Raw genomic sequence first — 18,552 nt, 5'->3', positions numbered from 1 at the left:
CAGTTTATAACTAGATTCCTCACTCACCAGTCGCTAGGGTCTCAGTACGTCATGTGCCTGAGATTTTTAAACTGGAATAACTAAATAATCCAATTAACAAATGGGCAGGAAACTTGAACAGACATTTCTCCGAAGACATACAGATGGCCAACAGACACATGAAAAGATGTTCAACATCGCTCATGCCTGAGGAAATGCAAATCAAAACCACCATGAGATATCACCTCATACCTGTCAGAATGGCTAAAAACAAAATGAAACAAAATATACACAATAAGCAAGTGTTGGCAAGGATGTGGAGAAAAAGGAACCCTCTTGCACTGCTGATGGGAATGCAAACTGGTATAGCCATTGTAAAAAACATTATGGAGGTTCCTCAAAAAATTAAAAATAGAATTACCATAGCATCCAGTAATTGCACTACTGGATATTTACCCAGAGAATGTGAAAACACCAATTCAAAGAGATATGCACTCCTATGTTTATTGCAGCATTATTTACAATACCCAAATTATAGAAGCAACCTAAGCATCCATTGATAAAAGAATGGATAAAGAAGATGTGGCATATATATGCAATGGAATATTATTCCTATAAAAAGAATGAAATCTTGTCATTTGCAACAACATGGATGGATCTAGAGAGTATAATGCTAAGTGAATTAAGTTGGTTAGAGAAAGACAAATACCATGTGATTTCACTGATATATGGAAATTAAGAAACAAATTTTAAAAAAAGAAACCAAAAAAGAGACTCAACTATAGGGAACAAACAGAGGGGATGGAGATGGAGGTATGGGTGAAATAGGTGATGGGGAATAAGAGTACACTTATTGTGCGGCCTCTGGGTGGTTCAGTTAAGTGTCCAACTCTCGATTTCAGCTCAGGTCATGATCTGGCGGTTCCTGAGTTCAAGCCTCATGTCGAGCCCCGTGCTGACTTGGGATTCTCTCTCCCCCTCTCTGCCCCTCCCCAACCTCAAAATAGATAAATAAACTTAAAAAAAATTTTAAAGAGTACACCTTCTGTGATGACCACTGAGGAATGTATAGAATGGTTGAATCACTATATTATATACCTGAAACTAATATAACACTGTATGTTAGCTGTAACGGAATTAAAATTTTAAAGGGTTGAGAGAAAACCCTACCAACCTTGAAATCTGTACCTGTCAAATTATCCTTCACAACAGAGAAATAAGCCAAAATTGAAGAAATGTGCTGCCGGTCGATATGTCTTGCAGGAAGTATTAAGAGAGGTTCTTTGGGGTGCCTGGGTGGCTCAGTCGGTTAAGCACCAGACTTCAGCTCAGGTCACGATCTCGCATTTCGTGGGTTCAAGCCCCACATCGGGCTCTGTGCTGACAGCTCAGAGCCTGCAGCCTGCTTCAGATTCTGTGTCTCCCTCTCTTTCTCTGCCCCTCTCCCGCTTGCACTCTGTCTCTCTCTCAAAAATAAATAAACCTTAAAAAAATTAAAAAAAAAAAAGAGAGGTTCTTTAGAGAATGACAATGGTATAGGTCAGAAACTTGAATCTACATAAAGAAAGGAAAAGCCTTTAGGAAGGAAAGAGTGAAAGTAAAAGAAAAATGTCTTATTCTTAAAAAAGTAAAAAATAAACTGGAAAACCAGAGTGACCTAATTGCCAGATTGAGGGCACAAATAAGGCCACTCTTTTTAATTTTCCACTCATTCAAATCCTTTCATGCCCTTATTTGTATAAGGGCCAAAATCTCCCTCTTTAGGCTTCCCCTGATCCCTGGATTTTCAAAGCCTAGGGAATAGTTTGGGTTTAGAGCATTGGTCCAGTTCCAATGCCACCCACAGAGAGAACTAGAAACTCTGATCAGTTCACTACATTGTTTCTCACTGCATCACCATGTCAAAGACTGGTCTCTGTTAAAGACTGGTCTCTGGGGGCTCCTGGGTGGCATCCGACTTCGACTCAGGTCGTGATCTCATGGTTCATGAGTTCCAGCCCTGCATCCGGCTCTCTGCTGTCAGTGCAGAACCCACTTCAGATCTTCTGTCTCCCTCTCTCTCTGCCCCTCCCTCCTTCTTTCTCTCAAAAATAAATAAATATTAAAAAAAAAAAAAAAAAAAAGACTGGTCTCTGTAGTCCCGTGGCTGCTTGTCCATTACTGATGGTTATCCTGGCTAGGCTTCTGCATAGCCCTCAGTAGTGCCCGCTTTGGGCTCCTTCAAAGCACTTATCACAATTTAAATTACATATTTGTTTGTTTACCTGCTTATTGTCTGACTCCACCACTGTATGTAGGTTCCACTGGTGCAGTTTCCATATCTGCTTTATTTACCATCACTGTATTTGAGCAGAATTGGTGCTGAACAAGTATCGCCTAAATCAATGTAAGAATGAAGAAATGCATACATGCATGAATGAATAAATGAAATGAAGTTTCTGAAGCAATGGAGAGACAAGACGGAAGGTGGTTTCCAGAGATGGAATCTGGACCCACCCCTTTGGAGATGTTCTGAATCCTCACTGCAATATCCAGCTATTTCCCATAACGAATTAGAAAAGGCAGATAAAATGAGACTTTTTTGCCATGCTTTCCCTGTGTACTAGGATACAAGGGGAAGTTCTCACTGTGGCAGTTTTAAAATATAGCCCCCGAATTCTTTGATACTCCTTTTAACTAGTGGTGGGATCTATATCCCCTCCCGTTGAGTCTGGGCTCTGTAAATGCTTGACCAATGGTAGAAATGATGTACCAGTTTCTAGGCACAGGCCTTAAACTCAGTTTCTACTTCCTGTCTTTTGGAACTCTCATTCATGAAACCCAGCCACCATGCTGTGAGGCAACCCAAGGAGCTTTGAGAAGACGTCCACATGGAGAGGAACTGGCAGCCAGCACCAACTTGCCAGCCATGTGGGTGAGCCCTTGTGGAAATTGGTCCACAAGACTCAGTGGAGCTGTCCCAGCCAACACTGCATAAGCAAAAGTGAGCTGTCCCTCCTGAGCCCTGTTCAGATTGTAGGCTCATGAGAAAAAATACATGATTTCTGTCTCAAGCCACTATATTTTGAGTGTTTGGTTATGCAGCAGTTATAACTGGGACACTCACGAAACTTCAGCTTGTACTCTTCCATAATGTAGTTTGACTCAGTTTCCCTGTTCCATATACCAGGTCCCCTTCTTGGCCTGTATCCTTGAGAGGCAGCTTGCATCTGATTCCATCTATGGCGTGGGGAGGGGGGCTCTTTCTGTTCCCTATGTCTCCAGTCCTGAAGGAGGATTGCTTAGCCTGTGAAACTACCACCTGCCTGACCTCTCTGGCAGCCCATGCTGAGACCTTGAGTGTTTCATGGTAGACTGGCTTTGGAGCTTAGGAATGAAATGTGGGTGTCATTGTAAGCCAGTTCCCAGCCCTTTTATTCCCATGGCTGTATTCGTCAACGCTTTGGCAGAGAACTAAAGCAGAGAATTTAGCAGAACTTAGCAGAGGTGGTCTGTCGGTTGGGGAAGCTACGTACTAAGTTCAATCACCGCATTTCTTGTCGTGCCCTGTCGCTCTGTGCGGATGCAGACTCTAGTCTCGGGGGAACCATCTCTGAAGCCTCTAAATGATTCTGAAACATGTTTAGATGCCGTTTAGCCGCTTGAATGAACCAGTGACTGCCTCGTTAATCTGACAAACTGTTGCAAACAACTTGCTTGCTTCCCTCCTCCTGGCATTGGGCACCGGCAGCCTCTTTACCTTGAGGACACTTTAAATTGTAGGAGGCTAAGGAAGCTTGGTTGTGGAAGCAGACAGATGTGAATTCAAATAGCAGCTTCATGAGGTGAACCTCTCACATTCCTGTGATCTTGGGCAGGGAATGTCACCTCCCTGATGCTAGGTTTTCACATCTGTTCATGGGGATAATGCCAATTTCAGAAAGTAGCTAGAAGGAGTCAACGAGATAAGGTACACAACCTACATTTTAGCTGGGTCTGCCAGCCCTTTGAGAATGACCCAAGATAGGTTCCAATCTCCCATTTGCCCTTTTTTGCAAGTTCATACTTAATAAGTACTCAGAACAATGTCTGTTAGAAAGTGCTAGAGAAAGTCCTGTGGATTGTATGGATCACTTTTGTGCACCTTCGACTCCAGGCTTCTGGTACGTCTGTTTGGAAAGATGGTGAGGTTCAGTGGTTAAGAGTGTGGACTCTGGGCACGAACTTTCTGCGTTTGAATCTTGGTTCCAATACTTACTCTAGGTATGATCTTGGATGAGCTAACCTCTCTGGACCTCAGTTTCCTCATCTGTAAAATGGAGATGATAATAATAACACCTGTCTGTTAAGGTTGGTATAAAGATGAGGTGAGTTCATTGTATGTAAAGCACCCAGAACATAGACCTATATAATGTTAGCTGTTACAATTCTGCACTATGTTAACCACATGTGACATCTCACCCCTTTGTTAATTCCCACACATCAACTCCCACACAAAAATCTTTTTCTGTGGGGGTGCCTGGGTGGCTCAGTTGGTTGAGTGTTCGACTCATGATTTTGGCTCAGGTCATGATCTCAAGGTTTCTGAGGTGGAGCCCTGAGGTGGGTTCTGTGCTGGCCACATGGAGCCTCCTTGGGATTCTCTCTGTCCCTCTCTCCCCTGCCCACTGCCCCTGCTCATGCTTTCTCTCTCTTTCTCTGAAAATAAATAAACTTCAAAAAAAAAAAAAAATGTGTGTGTCTGTGTGTGTATAGTTTCAGGGCTCTACCAAAGCATTTGGATGCAATGGGTAGAGTTAATTTTCTAAATGACTGGAAAAAAAAATTTGCCAAGATATGCATCGATATCTAGCCTGATCATAGACACTGGAAAATTAGCAAAGCGAGAAGAGTTTTTTTCTGGGTGTGTTGTTTGTTTTTGTTTTGCTAGAAGACTTTTTTCCCACCATTCATGTAATTGATAAGACCAGCTTACCATTGGTGTCAATGCCTGTTAACAATTATACATGTAACCCAGATGTACCCTTAGAGTCTCTCACCATGGGTGATCTCAGTAAGATTGACTTGATTCCATGTTCACAGTCTATGGGTCCACAGAGCACTCTCCAAGAGTTTGAAATCTCCAGAGAGCTCACATGCTCAGTAACATGTGCCTGTAGGGGCCTGGTTCCAGCATGAATCTCTGTGACCCAGATGTGAACCACACCTGGTCCACACCTGGACACTGTGCGTCTGCCACACACCTGGGCAAATAACCACCCAAATCATAGAAAGCATTCATGGGTATAATTAGATTTTTTTTCTCAGTTGGTAAAAAATTTTAAATACACAAAAGAGCAGAACATAATCTAACAGACACCCATGCCCTCTAACTCTCAGAATTTAATGTTCTCATTTTATCATCTTCATTTTATAGTATTTGCTGTTTTTAAACTAGTAGGGTTAAAAGTGAAATCTCTGTACACGTCCCTCCCCAGAGGAATTCACCATCAGGAATTTGGTGTCCTTCCAAATCGTGTTTTTATAATTTTACTGCATTTAATGTATCCATAAATGCTTATCACACTGTTTTGCGTGGACTTAAAGCGCACAAAAGGGGTGCCTGGCTGGCTCAAGTAGGTAGAGTATGCAACTCTTGATCTTGGGGTTGTAAACTTGAGCCCCAAGTTGGGTGTAGAGATTACTTAAAAATGAAATCTTTAGGGGCATTTGGATGGCTCAGTCAGTTAAGTATCTGCCTTCAGCTCAAGTCATGATCTCCTGGTTTGTGGTTTCGAGGCCTGCATCTGGCTCTGTGCTGACAGCTCAGAACCTGGAGCTTCCTTTGGATTCTATGTCTCCCTCTCTCTCTGCACCCCCCTGCTTGTGCTCTCTCTCTCTCTCCCTTTCAAAAAATAAACACTAAAAAAATAAAATCTTTAAAAAATTAAATACAAATAAAATGCACAAAATGGTATTGTGTTTTATGCTCTGCAACTTGCCTTTTTATGCAATGTGTTTTGAGATCTATCTTTGATGATACATATAGATATATATTAGTATAGATATTATTATTTTTTTTAATGTTTATTTTTGAGACAGAGACCGAGCACGAATGGGGGGAGGGTCAGAGAGAGAGGGAGACACAGAATCTGAAGCAGGCTCCAGGCTCTGAGCTGTCAGCACAGAGCCTGACACGGGGCTCGAACTCACAGACCGCGAGACCATGACCTGAGGCGAAGTCAGACGCTCAACCGACTGAGCCACCCAGGCGCCCCTAGTATAGATATTAAATATTAGTTCATTTATATTAACTGGTACCTAGCATTTTATTTTAAATTCATCTACCTAAAGTACTACTTGTAGACAGCTGAGGTTTTTCGAAATTTCCTGTATTTATTGCAAAGACCAAACATTCTTGTACATGTTTCCTGGTGCACATGTGCAAGAGTTTCTCTGTAAAAACCCAGGAGCAGAATTGCCAGGTAAAAGGGCATGTGCGTCTTGTGCTTCACTAGATAAATACTACCAAACTGCTCTGCAATTACACCGCTGCTGGCAGAGTGGGAGGGTTCCTGTACTGTAAGGAGATTTTTCTGAAGATTGGATGGGATGCAAATAAACAGAAAGTGGTTACATCAAAGAAATGCAGAGAAGTTCAAAATAACTATTAGGTTCATCTGTGCTTAATTGTCTTTCTGCCATCCCATCTTCAAGCATACAGAGCCACGCCATTGGGAGATTCCACCTGCTGCTTCAACTCAGATTGTTTCTAGTCACACACCATCTTGCTGACAACTTTCTCCTCCTTATTTCACTTCCAGTCCCATCTTTCTACCTCCTTCACAGGGGCAAAAAATAAGTTTTTGCTGGGGCGCCTGGCTGGCTCAGTCAGTGGAACATACGACTCTTGATCTTGGGGTTATGAGTTTGAGTCCTACATTGGGTGTGGAGATTACATTTAAAAAAAAAAAAGTGCAGGGGCGCCTGGGTGGCGCAGTCGGTTGAGCGTCCGACTTCAGCCAGGTCACGATCTCGCGGTCTGTGAGTTTGAGCCCCGCGTCAGGCTCTGGGCTGATGGCTCAGAGCCTGGAGCCTGTTTCCGATTCTGTGTCTCCCTCTCTCTCTGCCCCTCCCCCGTTCATGCTCTGTCTCTCTCTGTCCCAAAAATAAATAAACGTTGAAAAAAAAATTTAAAAAAAAAGTGCTTCTCATTTTCTCTTGGAAAGCTATTTAATCATCCCTTGTGTTGCTTGGGGCCAGATGCTCCTGTCTCCACAATTTTACTTTCTATCTTATTAAGGTCGTTAAAAGGTTCTGACAGCAATTCCAATGTTGGGAGGACATTATCTACCTGGAAATCAGATTCTACAGGTTAAGGAATCAGTCCTACAAGGCTGCTCTTTCCCCCCATTTCAGCCTTCAGTCACAAGCCTGTGTTGTTACTGTACTTTTTTTTTTTTTACTGTTTATTTTTGAGAGAGAGAGAGAGAGGGACAGAGTGTGAGCCGGGGAGGGGCAGATAGAGAGGGAGACACAGAATCTGAAGCAGGCTCCGAACTGTCAGCAGAGTCCGACACTCGAACTCATGAACCGCGAGATCACGACCTGAGCCCAAGTCGGATGCTTAACCAACTGAGAGACCCAGGTGCCCTGTTATTATTTGTACTTCTGACAGACTGGCTATTAATCAGAGGTTCCCACGACCTCCTCCTCAGGTTTGATTAATTTGCTAGAGCAGCTCACAGAACCAAAAGAACTGTTTTATTTACTAGATTACTGGTTTATTATAACAGGACAGCCAGGTGGAAGAGATGCACAGGGCAATGTACGGGGAAGGGGCGCGTAGCTTGCACATCCTCTCCAGGTGACCTTCTCTCCCAGTCTCCCTGTGTTCACTAACCCGGAAGCTCTCCGAACTCCATCCTGTTGGGATTTTGTGGAGGCTTCATTACAAAGGCATGTTGGATTAAATCATTGGCCACTGATGACTGAACTCAATTTCCAGGTTTTCTTCCGTCAGGAGGTCAGGGGGTGGGACTGAAAGTTCTAACCCTCTAATCACGTGGTTGGCTGCTCGGGCAACCAGCCCCCATCCTTAGTTGCTTTCCTAATGTCGCTTCGTTAACATAACAAAGGACACTTTATCGCTCTGGATACTTAGGAAATTCCAAAGCTGTTGGGGAGCTGTGAGTCAGAAAAGGGGATAAAGATTAAATATATATTGCTTCTATAACAAATCACAATATCACAGGTGGTTTCTCAAACACAGTTCTCTCTTGTATCATTTAGGAATTGCTACATAACAAACTGCTCCAAACTTAACTGACTTAAAACAACACTATTTCTTAGGTCATGATTCTCTGCTTAGCAATTTGGGGTGGGCTCAGCTAGGTAGTATTTTGGATTTGGCTATGTTCATTCATACATTGTGGTCAGGTGGTGGCTCTGCTTCTGGGGGTGGGTGACTGTCAGCTGGGGAACAGCACTGACTTGGCCACTTGTTTTTCATACTCCAGCAGTCTAGCTTGGGCTTGTTTTTATGGTGGTGGTAGGGCTCCAAGAGTGAGAATAAAAACATGCAAGACCTGTAGAGGCTCAGGCTCAGAACTGCTACAATATTACCTCTGCCTCATTCTGTTGACTAAAGCAAGTCACAAGGCCAGTCTTGTGGAGATCCAAGGAGTGGAGAAACAGAAAGTCTTGTTTGGAGAAGCTGCAAAGTCACATTCCAATGGGCCTGGATGGGGGTGGGGGCAGGTTGGGTTCTCTGGAAAACAGACTCTGAGATCAAGATTAGCATGCAGGAAGTTATTTAGGGATTGCTCTTGGGATGGACACTTGTGGAAGAGAGAGGAAGGAACAGGATAGAGCAGAGGGAGAAGCCTGAGCTACCAATGTCAGAACAAAGGCTTCAACTGACCTCATGGGAAACTCTTCAAAGTTGTTCTGAGTTGGGGCAAGAGGACCAGGCCCCTATACTCCCAAGTTGATCAATCGTTTTATGTAGGCTGCCTCAAAAAGACAGCAGGTAAGGAAATTCCCAAAGAAGGCTTACAACTAGAGGTCATCTGCTGACAGCACTTCGAGCCGAGCAGCTAGTGGATTAAATCCTTCATTCCTAAGAGCAGGGGTGTCCCTGTGTGGAATATCAGAGTTCACAACACTACCACATCTTCCTAAGAATTCTCTTTTTTCCCCTTTATTATTAAGTAAGCTCTATGCCCAATGAGCTTGAATTCACAATCTGCCCCCCAAGATCAGGAGTCAATGCTCTAGGGGCTGAGCCAGCCAGGTACTCTTGTAATGCTAATTTTTGTGATAAAATGAAGCTGGTGTCTATCTTGTCAGTTCAGATGGAAGAATGAACACTGGAGGTCACATCACCCCCAGACACGGCAGGACTGGCCAGGGAATTAATAGGTCTACGCTCAATGGATGGGAATGCTTGCTCATCTTTCACAGGAAGCTGTAGGACAAGTAGTTAATCAGCACTAATGAAATCTCTAACATACAGAACAAAGATTTTCTCAGATTCCAAGTCTTTTGAGATGGAATAGACTTCTGGGGCACGAGGCAAAGCAGCACCAGAAATTATTAAGTAATACCAGCTTATATAGCCTTATGGGCCTCCAATCAACAGCGTCTACCTTTTCAGGAGACCCCTGCCCCAAAGTTTGTCCTTGAAAACCCTCACTTGCAAGCCATCAGAGGGTTCAGAACTTTTGAGCATTAGCTCCCTGTTCTCCTGGGTGGTGCCACATCAGCTGATTGCCTATCTGTGTTCATGGCAAAAGCTCAGTGTCAGTTTTTATTGGCTTACTGCGCATCAGGTGGACAAATTCTCATTTGGTTTAGTTACAACAGTTGTCACTTGTTATATATGTATCCGTTAAACATTTGTAATCGCTTATTGAATGTGTTTCATAAGCTATGCATAGATTTTATATGAAGGTCCTTTGAGCACAGTCTTCATGGTTTCATTGCTCCTTCATCTAGGTCACCCACTGAAAACTTAAGGAATGAAGAGAAACTTTGTTTTGTTCCATCAGAAATCTAGGCGAGAATAATTTCAAACCATGCTGACAATGGAGTCATCAAATTGCTGTTAAGGTAGAGATGTGACGTCGTTCTTTGCAGTAGGAGGAGAGGGAGAGGCTAAGGTCTGGGTCATGGAGCAATGATCACTCAGAGGGGAATGAGGAAGCCAGGATGGGAATTTGGCTGGAGGATCAAGCTGTGAGAGGAAAAAGAGAATGAATGAGGCACCAAAGAATAAAGAACTAGCCCCAACAGGGCAGCCCTTGAGATCTGGGCAGATGTTTTATACCTTGAAAAGGCAAGTTGCTGTTATGGTAGAATTCCGGGGGCATCACCAAATCAGAATTTGGAGAGCTAGATGGAGAACTCTTTCCACCTGCAGCAAAGGAGAATCCTTGTGAGCACATAGAGACAACTGCTTTTTGGAAACAAAGGCATTGACCTTTATATGGAGGTTGACATGGGGACACACAGGGCAGCCAGAAAGGAGGAGATTACAGGAGAAGTGGTTAGCAGTAAGGCCTGAATGAACCATAAAATGTGAGGGCCCTCAATTTACAGTGGAGAAACCAGTTAAATGATGGGACTGAGATCACACCACAGTTGTTGTCCATTTTTAGCTTTCCAGATCTACCCTTCACCTTCCTCTTCCTGGGGGCTGTGCCACAGAGGCTCACCTCTATGGATTATATCAACAGGAGCCTTTACTCTTTGGCTTCCTGTTGGGTTTGCCCAATGTCAGGTGCCTGCAGGATAGTAGAGGATAGGAAGGAAAGAGAAATGAGGGTATTTCTTCCCCCAAGGTCCCTTTGCACTGGGGCCATGGACTGGAGCCATTCTAGGAGACCCCTTCTACAACTTCAGCTCTTTTCACATTCCCGTAAGTATCCCCACTCCTTGCCCCTTCAGGCCTGGAGTCTTTTTTTTTTTTTTTTAATTTTTTTTTTTCAACGTTTATTTATTTTTGGGACAGAGAGAGACAGAGCATGAACGGGAGAGGGGCAGAGAGAGAGGGAGACTCAGAATCGGAAACAGGCTCCAGGCTCTGAGCCATCAGCCCAGAGCCTGACGCGGGGCTTGAACTCACGGACCGCGAGATCGTGACCTGGCTGAAGTCGGACGCTTAACTGCGCCACCCAGGCGCCCCAGGCCTGGAGTCTTAATGCCCCCCAACTGTTGCAATCTCTGGGGTGCTTCCCCATCCCTCAGTTGTTTTCCTTGACCCTTCTTGAGCCTTTATAAATTCTTTATTCTCCTTATTTCAGTTGAGTGTGCCATCTCTTTCCTAATGCAACCTTGACTTGAGCTATCTAGTTTAAAAGTTTTCATTTATAGTTGCCCCTCTTGGCTGTCCAGACTCAGAAACCCATACTTGTGCCTGGAGAATTCGCCATCATATGAGTCTTAGTAGGAAGTAGAACTCACTTCCCAATGTAGAATGTGGAGCAAGTGCTATTTGCTTTCCCAACCTCCCTTGCAACTAGGGTTTGGGCAACTAGGCTCAGGCAATCAGAGGTACGCATTAGACTTTGAATGAGGAGCAAGTGATACAAAGACCCAGGGAGAGTGGAGAATGGAGAGGCCTAATCTAGTGATGGTGGCTAGAGAAGCAACCGTCTCTGGGGCAGCCCAGGTGGTAGGGCCCATGGCAGTCCCTAGCATCAGGTGTGGAGCTTTAGCAGGGTCAGATGGGCAAGCTGAAGGGTCTGGTACTCTGTGGTGGGGGCAGCAGGGTTCTCACCAGACTAGCCTGTGTTTCTGCCTCTGTGGTGGCCAGGTCTGGTTCTCTAGCCTTCCCAGTGGTGCAGAGGCTTTTCGGTATCTTTTCCACAGATTTCCTTTTCTGCATAAATCTACCAGAATCAGTTTCCATTGCTTGCATTTGTGAATCCCAACTGGTGGAGGTTTCCTTGGAACCCAAGTGTGGAGCACATCCAGGCCTCACCAGGAACCAGAAAAACAGCCCTCGCCATGCTACTTGGCTCAGAGTGACCATCAATAATTGTTGCTATTGGGGCACGTGGGTGGCTCAGTCGGTTAAGTGTCCTACTTCGACTCAGATCGTGATCTCGTGGTCTGTGAGTTTGAGCCTGGCATCAGGCTCTGTGCTGACAGCTCAGAGCCTGGAGCCTCCTTCAGATTCTACAGATTCTCCTTCTCTCTCTGCCCCTCCCCCACTCATGCTCTGTCTCTATCAAAAATAAATAAACATTACAAATTAAAAAAAATAATTGTTACTATTGTTATCTTCAGCAGCAGCATTTTATCATCATCATGATTCAGGGCCTTGCAGAGGGTAATCAGAGCAGATGTCTAAATTCAAACACCTGGAGGAGCCAGGCAGGCAACAGGAATAGGTGAGGTGGAGCCATGAATAAGAATACCATGGGGCCAGGTGAGGACTATGGAACCCCGGGAGGGTGCGTGCCTGTCTAGAGGGAACAGCTACTTCTCAGCAGCAGCCTTTTTTGCCGCATGGAATGGGAGCCCAGTGATACCAGACTTTCCACTGTTTCAAGAGAAGCCAGAAATCTGGATTTTTATGGGAAGCATGATGTTTTCAGTTATCAGTAATCTAAAAAAATGCTGAATAGGCCAAACAAACCCTCCCAGGGCCATGATGGGCTGCAGATGCCAGTCTGTGTGTTCTGAATGTAAATCTCTGGGTCCAGTTGAAATTCTCAGGGAGAGAATCCAGTTGGGTCAGATTTCTTCCACTGACTCAGTTAGCTATGGCCATGATCCACTGCCCACTCAGCAGGGAACGTGGTGAAAACACTGAGAATCGGGTGTGGGCAGGAATGTGCTGAGAGAAGAGTGGGCCGGAATGTCTCTCAGAGAAGAGAGGCAGGCACTGAGGAGCTTCCCTTCCTCAAGAGTTGCTTCTCTGTGGATAACAGGGACACTGAAGGCGGATACATCAGGCATATGATAAGCTCCAGTAACTGCAAACTTAAGATACGGCTTGTTTACCTTACATAAAAATGTGTCTGAAAAAAAAAATATGTCTGGAGGAGGCAGAACAGGGCTGGTACAAAGGCCCAGATATACCTACATGATTCCAGACTCTGTCTTCTCACACCTCCACGGTAGCACGTAGGCTTTTGTTTTCATGCTTATAGCCTCATAGTTGCAAGCTGGCTGCAGCTGTAACCATCATGACTATGTCCCAGGCAGGGAGAAAAGGAATCCAGAAGTAAGGGATGGTCCTTCTGTAAGGATTTCCCAAAAATCCCCAGCATATTTCTGCTTCCATCTCATTGGCTGGAATTGACTCACATACCCATACCTATTCACAAGGAAATTGGGAAGATGAGTACGTTGCAGCTCCAAACAATAGCAGGGTTCTATTCACTGGAAACGAGGATAGTATAAACCTTTGGTAGGCAATCAGCAGCCTCTGCCACCTCCTCTGAATATGTACTAGGTACCAGACTCTGGCTAAGCACTGGGGACTGAAAACCACAGCTTTTACAGCTGAAAGATACAGAAGTGGTTGAGAAACCCAGTGTGGCTGGGCCTGGTTCTAAAGTGAGAAAATCAGCTTCTGGTTCCTTATAGTTCCGCCAGGCCTCCCATCCTTCCTGACCCCTGCCTGGCCTTCCTGCTATCAGTGTGGCCCCACCACGGCCCAAGCATGGTGGGGAGGATGTGTGATTAACACCACTAGCAGTTTCAGGGGACACCCAAGAGACGTTCCAGAGAGAAATATGTAACTGGCACATCTGGTTTATAATGTATATTAATCCCTGACACGTAATTTGAGTAATATATGTAAAGCAAAAAGTGCAAGTGCTGATTTAGGAGCCTTATTATTACCCTGTCAGCAGAATTCATGTTCTATTTGCACAGCGCTCCGGGTCCAGCATCTCATCTAGGGCAGCAGGAAGGAGAAGGCTTTCTGACAGATGCCAGCTGATGGCGGAGACCCCTGCTGATGGCAGTGGGGCATTAGTCAAGTGCTTGGAGCTCCTGGTAGGGTTGGCAGGAGCTCATCTTGGCAAAGAGGACTGTGGAGCTAAAACAAGTTCCAGCTGGGACTAGGGACACGTCCATCCCCATCCCTCAAAGGAAGAGGGCTGGAAAACCATGGGTTTTGGGGTTCAAATCCAGTTCTGCCGTTTTCTTACCATGTGACTTTGGACAAGTTCCTTCAGTTTTCTGAACCTCAATTTCCCCATCTGTAAATGGGACTCATGGGGCGCCTGGGTGGCACAGTCGGTTGAGCGTCCGACTTCAGCCAGGTCATGATCTCGTGGTCCGTGAGTTTGAGCCCCGCGTCAGGCTCTGGGCTGATGGCTCGGAGCCTGGAGCCTGTTTCCGATTCTGTGTCTCCCTCTCTCTCTGCCCCTCCCCCGTTCATGCTCTGTCTCTCTCTGTCCCAAAAATAAATAAGCGTTGAAAAAAAAAAATTAAAAAAAAAAAATGGGACTCATGACAGCACCCACCAGGAAGACTGTTATGAGATTTAAAGAAAACATTTTTGGGGGGCGCCTGGGTGGCTCAGTCAGTTAAGCATCTGACTCTTGATTTCAGCTCAGGTCATGATCTCACAGTTCATGGGATTGAGCCCTGCGTGAGGCTCTGTGCTGACAGCATGGAGCCTGCTTGGGATTCTCTCTCTGCCTCTCTCTTTGCCCCTTCCTCATGCTCTCTCTCTCTCTCAAAAATAAATAAACACTAAAAAAACAATATATATATATATGTATGTATAAAAGAAAAAAATTTCAAAACCAAACAAACCAGGTACCGAGCATTTACTATGGGCCAGGGCAGTGTTCCCAAGTTTTACATGTATTATCTCATGGAGTCCTCACAACAACCTCATGAGATAGATACTACTATGACTTACTCCAGATTTACAGTTGAAGAAAATGAGGCACAGAGAAATGAAGAAACTTGCTCAAGGTCACGCAGCTAGCGACTGTAGAGCTGGGGTTCAAACCCAGACAGTCTGACCCCAGAGCATACTCTCTGATGTACTTTGGTAGGCTGCTACTTTATGGGAGGCACTCAGTCAAGAGCAATTCTCTACATCTCAGGGATGTTCAATAGAACTGCCGGTAATGATGCAAATGTTTTATAATTCCATGCTGTGTCACATAGTGGCCGCTAGCCACAGATAGCTATTGAACATTTGAAATGTGGCTAGCTTGGGGCGCCTGGATGGCTCAGTCAGTTGAGCTTCTGACTTCAGCTCAGGTCATGATCTCAGGGTCGGTCGTGAGTTTGAGTCCCACAATTGAGCTCACTTGTTGCTGTCAGTGGGGAGCCCACTTCGGATCCTCTGTCCCCTCTCTCTGCCCTTACCCCACCCACTCTCTCTCTCAAAAATAAACATTAAAAAAAAAAAGAAATATGGCTAACTTGACTAAGGATCTTAATTTTTAAAATTTAATTTAAACTAATTTAAATGTAAACAGTCACTTGTGGTTGGTGACCTCTGTGTTGCTCTAGGCTCCCTGCCCCCAAGCCCTGCTGGCAGAGTTTAACCCCTTACATCTGGTGGGCTGGAACCTCAGAGAGGCTCATTGGAGCCTGCCAGGTAAGGCTCCAATAATAAGGTTGCATGAACTGAACAAGGAGAGTAATAGTTCAGTCCTTTCAGTGCCAGTTAGAACATGCTCCAGCACCACCTTTCAGGATGTTGCTCCTTTAAGATGAATGGGGGCTCAAGATCCCAAACCCTTCAGAGAACCCCTTAGCAGTAAGCCCCGGGATCCCAGACAGAGCCCCAGTAAATGAGATTGTATGACAGACATGGTTCCTACCTTCCTGAAATTGGCAGTCTAGTGGGGGAAAAGATATTAAACAAATGACCACTCAATTAATTATTTAGTAACAATTAATTAAAGTCACATCTGAGTGTACGCCAATGTCACAAGTGATAAAATGGCAGTAAGAGAAAGTGCCTTGGGAATGCTCAACAGAGAGCAGTTAATTGGATATAGGGTTTTAGGAGATGGATTGGTCAGAAAAGCATCCAGAAAAAAGGAGAACCTGGAGTTTGATGTTAAAGAGTTGGAGATGCTAAGTGTGAAATGTGCAGGAAGGGCATTCCAGGCAGAAGGAAGAGCATGGGCAAAGGCACAAAGGTGTGACAGTACTTCAAGAGTTCAGATGAAAGAACATCGTGATTCAAGGAGCAGTGAGACAGGATGCGCCAGGAGATATCAGCGGTAGACCACTTTGTGAAATGTCTTGAATGTTGTGCTGAGTGGCTGCCCTTTTTCCTAGGGGTGAGAAAGTTTTCCCAGCAGAGGGGAGCAGTTAATTTGTTTTATTTTTATTTTTAAATGTATATTTATTTTTGAGAGAGAGAGAGAGAGAGAGTGCGTGCATGCACGGGAGCAGGACAGGGACAGAGAGAGAGGAGACAGAGAATCCCAAGCAGGCTTTGCACTGTCAGTGGAGAGCCTGACTCGGGGCTGGAAACTATGACCCTGAGATCATGATCTGAGCAGAAATCAAGAGCTGGACGCTCAACCAACTGAGCCACCCAGATGCCCCACCAGTCAATCTGTTTTAAAAGGTAGATTAGGCTGCATTGGAGAATGTGGAGCTCTGTTGTTCTCTAGCTGGGTAAAGCGTCCTTTCTGGTCTCTCCAATTCCACCTTTGGTCCCTCCAATCCACTCTCCTTACAGAGGAAGCTAGAAGAATCTTTTTTCTTCTCTTTTTTTAAGTTTTTCCCATGGTTAAAAAGCCGACATTATAAAAACACATGTGCCTTTCCCACACACCCCCTTCCCCATCCACCTCTTGCTACCCTTAGGGATTCCTCAGTGAATAACCTAAGTAGTTTCACATGTATCCTTCCAGATTTACCTATGCATGCAAATTTTCACACTTCTCTGATCCTTTTTTTCCCCCACTTAATAGTGAGATCTCCCCACATCATTATAGAGAGGATTCTCATTTTCTCTCTTTTTTAACATAAAACTTTTGTAGGTTCACATGCAGTTATAAGGAATAATTCTGAGAGGTCTTGTGTACCATTTATCCAGTTTCCCTCAGTGGTGACCTTTTGCCAAAACCAATGTATTACGTTAACATCACCAGCGTATTAACACTGATACAGTCAACATACAGAATAGTTCCACCACCACAAAGATCTCATGTGTTGCCCTGGTATTGGCACATCTTCTTCCTCCCCACCACTTCCTCCTCATCTTTTCTTACCCTTGGTCACCATCAATCTGTTCTGCTTGTCTATAGTTCTGACATCTGAAGACTGATATACAAATGAATCATATAGCTTGAACCTTCTGGGATTGATTTTTTAACTTAACATAATTTCCTGGAGATTCATCCAGGTTGTTGCGTGTATCGTAGGCCTGTTTGTTCCTTTTCACTGCTGATCAGCATATTGTGGTATGGACATGTCATAGCTTGCTTGACCATTCACTCATTGAAAGACATCTGGGCCGTTATCAGTTTTGGGCTATTACAAATTAAACCGCTCTGAACATTTGTATACAGATTTTAGCGTGAAGATTCATTTTCATTTTTCCAGGATAATTGCCCCAGAGTGCAGTTGCTGGGTTGTTTCCAGTTTCTCTGCATCTGCACCAGCATTTGGCATTGTCACTATTTTTCATTTTAGCCATTCAGATAGGCATGTAGTGATATCTCATTATAATTTTGATTTACAGTCTCCTAATGGCTAATGATGTTGAGCATATTTTCATATGCTCATTTGCCTTCTATCTATCTTGTTTGGCGAAATGTCTATTCATGTCTCTCATCTGTTTTCTAATTGGATTGTTTTTGAATTTGTTATTGTTGAGTATTGAGAGAGTTATTTGTGTATTCTAGATACTAGTCCCTTGTCAGATATGTGGATTGCAACAATTTTCTCTTAGTCTGTAGCTTGTCCTTTTATCTTCTTAACAGAGTCTTTCCACAGAGAAAAACGTTTTTAATTTTAATGAGGTCTGCTTTATCAGTTTTACCTTTTATGGATCATGCTTTTAGTGTCAAGTCTAAGAACTCATTGCCTAGCTCTACACTCCTTTATTACTTTGCTAGTACTGCCATAACACAGTACCATGGACTGGTGGTATAAACAACAGGAATTTATTTATTTATTTACTTACTCACAATTCTAGAGCTAGAAGTTCAAGATTAAGGTGTCAGCAAGATTGGCTTCTTCACAGGATTTCTCCTATGTGTGTCTATGTCCTAATTTCCTCTTCTTATTAGGACACCAGTCATATTGGATTAAGACCCATCCTAATGACCCCATTTAACCTTAATTATCTCTTTAAAGACCTTATCTCCAAAACAGTCACACTGAGATGCTGAAGGTTAGGACTTCAACATGAATTTTGAGGGGGGACACAAAGCCCATAACCACCCCAAAGATTTTTTTTCTAATTTTTTTCTGAAAGTTTCATAATTTTGCATCTCACATATGAGTCTGTAATATTTTAAGTTCATTTTTGTGTAAAGTGTGAGGTTTAGGTCAAGGTGTTTTGTTTTTCTATTTTGTTTTGTTTTGTTTTGCTTATGGATGTCCAATTTTCCATCCTCATTTGTGGAGAAGCCTATCCTCCCCCCCTGAATTGTTTTT

General features: G+C 44.0%; 1 long non-coding RNA gene across 1 annotated transcript; it reads right to left on the bottom strand.

Moving 5' to 3' along the window:
• Positions 1 to 10,027: 10,027 nt before the first annotated feature.
• Positions 10,028 to 13,539, bottom strand: LOC121012294 (uncharacterized). The gene is made up of 3 exons (XR_005782043.1): positions 13,034 to 13,539; positions 10,268 to 10,354; positions 10,028 to 10,174 (listed from the first exon to the last, which is right to left on the bottom strand). It is a non-coding gene; the product is annotated as an uncharacterized LOC121012294 (long non-coding RNA).
• Between the last annotated feature and the right edge of the window lie 5,013 nt (positions 13,540 to 18,552).

The sequence above is a fragment of the Herpailurus yagouaroundi genome, unplaced genomic scaffold, assembly GCF_014898765.1.
Source record: "Herpailurus yagouaroundi ecotype Mexico unplaced genomic scaffold, PumYag 196, whole genome shotgun sequence".
Lineage (NCBI taxonomy): Eukaryota > Metazoa > Chordata > Mammalia > Carnivora > Felidae > Herpailurus > Herpailurus yagouaroundi.
This window is presented reverse-complemented; position numbering and strand designations above follow the sequence as displayed.